Here is a 7,013-nt window from a genome sequence, read left to right on the forward strand (position 1 = left end):
TTAACTTATTCTTATCTAATTGATGAGTCCAGAGTGAAATAATATATTTGGTTTTGAAATGGCGTATTTTGAATAATACTTTTTTTTTAAGTTTTATTTTTTTAGTGATCTCTACACCCAGTGTGGGGCTCGAAGTCACAACCCCGAGATTAAGAGTCACGTGCTCCTCCAACTGAGCCAGCCAGGCTCCCCTTGAATAACACTTTTGAGATATAAAATTTAGCACACTTTATTTTTACCTCATTCCCCATGCTAATCCATGAAAATGGTAACTTGGGTTTTAGCTTTATATACTTTTATTACTATTTTTAAAATTCAGTACCTTATTTGAAAGAAAAAATATTGAGATTCAGATTTAGTTTTTTGTTTTTGGTTCTTTTTTTTTAGTATAATTTATTGTCAAGTTAGCTAACATACAGCATGTACAGGGTGCTCTTGGTTTCGGGGGTTGATTCCTGTGATTCATCGCTTCCATACAACACTCAGTGCTCATCCCAACAAGCACCCTCCTCAATGCCCATCACCCATTTCCCCTTTCCTCCACCCCTCCCATCAACCCTCAGTTTGTTCTCTGTGTTTAAGAGTCACTTATGGGTTTGCCTCCCTCTTTGTTTGTAACTATTTTTTCCCCTTCCCTTCCTCCATGGTCTTCTGTTGAGTTTCTCAAGTTCCACCTATGAGTGAAGACATACGATATCGGTCTTTCTCTGACTGACTTATTTCACTTAGCATAACACCCTCCAGTTCCATCCACATTGCTGTAAATGGCAGGATTTCATTCTTTCTCATTGCCAAGTAGTATTCCATTGTATATATAAACCACATCTTTATCTGTTCATCAGCTGATGGACATCTGGCTCTTTCCATGATTTGGCTATTGTTGAAAGTGCTGCTATAAACACTGGGGGTACATGTGCCCCTATGAATCAGCACTCCTGTAGCCTTTGGGTAAATTCCTAGTAGTTGTAGGGTAGTTCTATTTTTAATTTTTTGAAGAACCTCCACACTGTTTTCCAGAGCAGCTGCACCAGTTTGCATTCCCACCAACAGTGCAAAAGGGTTTCTCTTTCTTCTGCCATACTCGCCAACATCTGTTGTTTCCTGAGTTGTTAATTTTAGCCACTCTGACCGGTGTGAGGTGGTATCTCATTGTGGTTTTGATTTGTATTTGCCTGATGATGAGTGATGTTGAGCATCTTTTCACGTGTCTGTTGGCCATTTGGATGTCTTCTTTGGAAAAGTGTCCATTCATGTCTTCTGCCCATTTCTTCCCTGGATTATTTGTTCTTTGGGTGTTGCGTTTGGTAAGTTCTTCATAGATTTTGAATACTAACTATTTATCTGATATGTCATTTGCAAATATCTTCTCCCATTCTGCCGGTTGCCTCTTAGTTTTGTTAATAAAACCAAAGCGGGAGGCATCACAATCCCGGACTTTAGCCTCTACTACAAAGCTGTAATCATCAAGACAGTATGGTATTGGCACAAAAACAGACACAAAGACCAATGGAATAGAATAGAGAACCCAGAATTGGACCCACAAATGTATGGCCAACGAATCATTGACAAAGCAGGAAAGAGTATCCCGTGGAAAAAACACAGTATCTTTAGCAAAAGGTGCTGGGAGAACTGGACTGCTACATGCAGCAGAATGAAACTGGACCACTTTCTTACACCAATAAACTCAAAATGGATGAAAGATCAGATTTAGTTTTATAATTAGATGTGGTGCAATTATTTAGATGCCCTTCTATTTTGGCATAATGCTCCCCTCCATGACCTTTCCATTCTTGAGCTTCTACCCCCCCCCCCATCTCTTGGTTGGTTGAAAAATACCACAAACCAATCCTTTCAAGAATGTCATATATTTTATTATGCCTTAAATAGCAGAGGGTGTTTTTCTGAAATCTCTTTTAAGTTTATTTTTTATTTTTCATTCATTCATTTATTTTTAAGTAAGCTCCATGCTGGGCTTGAGATCGACTTGAGATCAAGAGCTGAGATCGAGAGTCGGATGCTTAACTGACTGAGCCACCCAAGTGCCCCTTTCTGAGATCTTTACTGAAAGATGACTCAGGGGCTCCTGAGTGGCTCAGTCGGTTAAGCGTCCGACTCTTGGTTTCACTCACGTCATGATCTCACTGCTTCGTGAGTTAGAGCCCTGCATTGGGCCCTGTGCTGACAGTGCGAGGCCTGCTTCGGATTCTCTCTCTCTCTCTCTCTCTCTCTCTCTCTCGGCCCCTCCCCCACTCATGCTGTCTCTCTTAAAATAAATAGATAAGCTAAAAAAAAAAAGACTACTCAGATATATATTACATTTTGGGGTCACCAATTTTTCTCTCTAAAACTGTCAGGCAGACGTTTGTTTTTATCTGGGCAATCTGATTTCATTTTTTTGGCCTCGACAATTACAGATACCTTAATATCGTAGCTTACTTATTACTTTTTATATTAGCCCATTTTGCCATAATGTGTCCAGCTGTGTGTCCCCTTTCATTGTTTCCATCTTTGTCTGTCTGTCTGTCCATTCAATTTCTTCGCATCAGCTTTGTTCTTAACACCAAATTTACTTTTCTGCCGGATGAATTTTCCCTTTTACTGTCTCCAGTGTGTACTTTAATTTTGTTTCTGCTTTCATCGGCCACTTGCTCATTTTTCTCCCCCTGTCTGTCTTTCCATCACACCCTGTTGGATTTTCATCTCAGTCCCGCCTCTTCATTCCTTCTGTTTCTTTTTTTTTTTTTTCTACAGAAGCTTTAAGAATATCAACGGGTTTGGGGGCACCTGGGTGACTCAGTCGGTTAAGCGTCTGACCCTTGGTTTCGGCTCGGGTCATGATCTCATGGTTCGTGAGTGTGAACCCTGTGTTGGGCTCTGCGCTCACAGTTTGGAGCCTGCTGGGGATTCGGTCTCTCCCTCTCTCTCTGCCCCTCCCCCACGTGCACTCTCTCTGTCTCAAAACTAAATAAGATTTAAAAAAAATTGTCAGCAGGTTTCTGAAATTTCCTTTTGGATTATCGTGAAGAAGGGTCCTCATTTCCTCTGATGTTCTCTGATTTTTCTAGATGTCATGCTCTTCTCATAGCTCCGTGCTGATTATTCTCCTTGCTCTCAAATAAAACAAAGTTTTCTGTGGGCTCTGTATCTGCTTACAGGCAATTGAGCTGGTTACCCTCGGATCCACCATCTGTTTATGGGAGTAGTGATGAAATCTCCATCTCCCGTCTTTCGCTGGAGAGCACACTAATGTCCACCTAGTGTAACTTCACCTTTTGTACCTCTAATTTACGATCAAAAATTAAGAATTTCAAGATGGTAACAGCGGAGCATGAAACCAAGTGCAAGGCCCTTCTTATGGGGCCCCGTGCGCCTGCTCAGGTCGCACTCCCAAGAAGCTGGCCATGGTTATGAGGACCGCACTTCCTTAAATGTAAGTCTCCTCCCTTTTCCTCCCAATCTCTATCTGGTTTCCTGCCCCCTAGTTTTATCTTTCCGCCTACATAAATAGGAAATAGAGGAGTCTAGAGGATATGGAGTGGAGGTGGGTGTAGGGATCAGTATTCTGGTGAGCAACCTTCAAGGATAGAGAAACTGTCATCTCTTGTTGGTTTACGCACCAAGTCTGTGAGTGGGGAGACAGATGATGGTGGGTCATCAGGGGATAGAATGTGGGCCTTAAAAAAGTGGCTTTCCTACCTTTTTCAGTCAACGTCTTTGAGGAAATGAAGCCAAGGTAAACCATGATTGTGATTTTCTTAATCCAGCCATTTAGGACCATCTATCTCATAATTAACATCAATTTTACCCAGATCCACGTCTTAGATTACCTGTCAGTTTTAGTCTTTGATATCCTGAAATCCTGTCTTTTTTTTTTTTTTTTTTTAATGTGAATTCAGGGGATTTTTGTGAGAAGTTAGGACAGGATGCACTTGGGAACAAAGAGCAATGTATAATACATCATTTTTAACTGGAAGCCCCATGGAATCAATTAATTAGGCCAGAGGTTGGCAAACTTTTCCTATAGAGGACCAGATAGTAAGTATTTTAGATTTTGCAGGTCAAGAGGCAAAATCACAGATATTATGTAGGTACTTCTATAGCCAGAGGAAAAATAAATCTCCACAAATATTTTATGGATGAAATTAAAAATCTAATAGTGATAATTGAGTAGGTTTTGGCAATACAGGTCTACTACTGAGAAAAATGGGATTCTTTGTTTTTGGAATACATTTTGCTTAAGATTCAAAATTACTACCTTCTATCAAGTGAGTTTGCAAATATCCGTGTGCATATGATTTTAACAGAGCATGTTCATTGCATGGAAGGCACTTATATAATTCTATTAGATTTTTCTCTTGATATTTGCCTTTTTGTATGTCATTACACTGCCAGTTAATCACTTCCAAGTGGGATGGTTAGGTAGAAGCTACTCAATTGTACAGTTAAATGAATTTTGCAATACAGAAATCTCCTTTGCACTTGCATTGAGGTCTTGAGGAAGGTCACTTGGAACGGTAGTTTGAACTCAGAAAATACATATGCTGCAAATTTGTATAGGAATAGATAATTTGCTTCTTAGTTTAAGTTTTGATAGCATGGAAATATAGAAAGTGGCTTGACGTTACTTGTAACTTAGGCAATGTTGGTCGTCATCAAAGTGACTTCACTGTTGTTAGCTTCGTGTATAAGTGTTTTACCTTGGAATTGGTGAAGTTCATTGAGACAGATTATCAAGCTTCCAGCAAAAGCTAACTTCCAAAGCCATTCATAGTTTGATAATAGTGGTTGGAGGCTGTTCTCCTCATTGAAAAACTTTCAATTTTAGACTTGAGCTCAAGAGAGTCACAATAGAATTTTGCCACTGCTAAGACATTCAACTGCTATGTGGTAGGGCAAGTCAGGACATTCAGTTTTTACTTCTTTCTTTTTCTTTTAGATGTTTTATTTTAATTGCTAAATTTTAAGTAGGCTCCATGCCCAACATGGAGCTTGAACTCACAGTCCTGAGATCAAGAGTCACATGCTCCACCGACTGAGCCAGCCAGGTACCCCTCAGTTTTTACTTATGATAAAACGTCATGGAACTGATGATGGTTAAGTCCATGAATGTGAATGAAGTTACCATGGACACTACTGGTTAAATAACACATGGGTGCCTCAGTCAGTTAAGTGTCTGACTCTTGGTTTCAGCTCAGGTCATGATCTCACGGTTTGTGAGTTCAAGCCCTGCACTGGGGCTCCGTGCTGTCAGTGCAGAGCCTGCTTGGGATTCTCTCCCTCTCACTGGTCCTCCCCTGTTTGTACTCTCTCTCTCTCTCAAAATAAATAAATAAACTTAAAAAAAATAACACATGATAAATTCAAATATTATCACCAAGTAATTACTGATGAGCAATACAATGAGTGGGGGCACCTGGGTGGCTCAGTCGGTTAAGCGTCCAACTCTTGATTTTGGCTCAGGTCATGATCCCATGGTTAGTGAGTTCAAGCCCCGCACTGTTAGCCTGCTTGGGATTCTCGTTCCCTCTCTCTCTGCCCCTCCCCACCTCAAAATAAGTAAATAAACTTAAAAAAAAAAAAAAAAAGAATACGAGTGGCATAGGGTCTAAACACCTTGCATTTTCACAAACTTTGCAATTTGTTCAAACAAGCGTTTCTCTGCTTCACACGTCTTTTTACTACCGCCGATCGTAACACATCTTAGCAGGTTCCACTTCATGTTGTACCGCATCAGTGCTTTCCAGGTTCTTTGAAAGCTGAGGCCAATTCTTCAGTCACTTCCACCAAGGCATTGACTCCTCCAATAAACAACGACGGAGTAGTATCAGGATTCTCCGTTAACTCAAGAAGAGCCAAGGAAACCTACTCCGGTAATCACCTTGTTTCTTAGTTGACTGTCGATGTTGCTCCCCATGTCCTCAACAATTCAAGTGCCTGTTCTAGCTGAAAGGTTAATAGCCTTACATGTATTTTCTGTGGACACATTACTTTGGCTGGTGCCATCGAATACAATTCAATTAAGTAGCTTTCCTTGTTTGGCTAAGAAATGAGCCACTCAGAAAATGACTCTGGTTGCAGTCTCATTTTCATGTTTTACTTTGGTGAAGGAATTCTGCTGGGATGAAATAGTGTTTCAAATACTCTTAATTGTTCGTACTGTTGCTTTCCTATCGATTGGGAATACCGTGGCGGGTGTAGCCTCATAATGTCGACATAGATGACAAATATTTTGCCGCGAAATGTGTAACCAAACCATCCACACGCCACTGTGCCTTTAAGGCGTGATAGTTGGAGTCCATTTTTCTCTTTTTCCTTGCTTCGGCATGATAGACATGTATCGGTCATAAAAAAATGTGATGGTGTCATACGCGTGGCACTTGAAGAACTGCCAAGCTATGACAGCAGCACTGTGATTTGTAGGGCACTAAGCAGCAGTAGGAAGTGATGAGACTACGACATACATTGTCTGTTGCACCTATCCAACTCTGTGTTTTTGTGAAAGTAGCCACAGATAGTACATAAATGAGTGAGCATGACTGTGTCCTAATAGAACTTTATTTATGGACGTCCAAATTTGGATTGCGTATAATTTTAACGTATGATGAAATGGCCATAAAGGCGGCAGGCTGGTTTTGGCCTGTGGCTTCTAGTTTTCTGACCCCTGGTCTAGCAAAAGGGCTAGACCCGTTGGTTAGCCAACAGTCGTCGAGGTTTGTGGCAGCTGCTGAGCCCAGGTGAAAGGAAATCTTATGTTTCTTTATTTTTTTAAACGTTTATTTATTTTTGAGACAGAGAGAGAGAGAGAAAGAGAACATAGGGGAGGGACAGAGAGAGAGGGTGGACAGAGGATCTGAAGGGGGCTCTGAGCTGGGACTCAAACCTCTGAACCGTGGGGTCATGACCTGAGCCAAAGGCGGCCGCTTAACCAACTAAGCCACCCAGGCGCCCCAGAGATCTTCTGTTTAACGCACAGCATTAACACCAATAGCAAAGCTACGGTTACTGTTTCTGTG

Source organism: Lynx canadensis, chromosome X (genome assembly GCF_007474595.2).
Source record: "Lynx canadensis isolate LIC74 chromosome X, mLynCan4.pri.v2, whole genome shotgun sequence".
NCBI lineage: Eukaryota > Metazoa > Chordata > Mammalia > Carnivora > Felidae > Lynx > Lynx canadensis.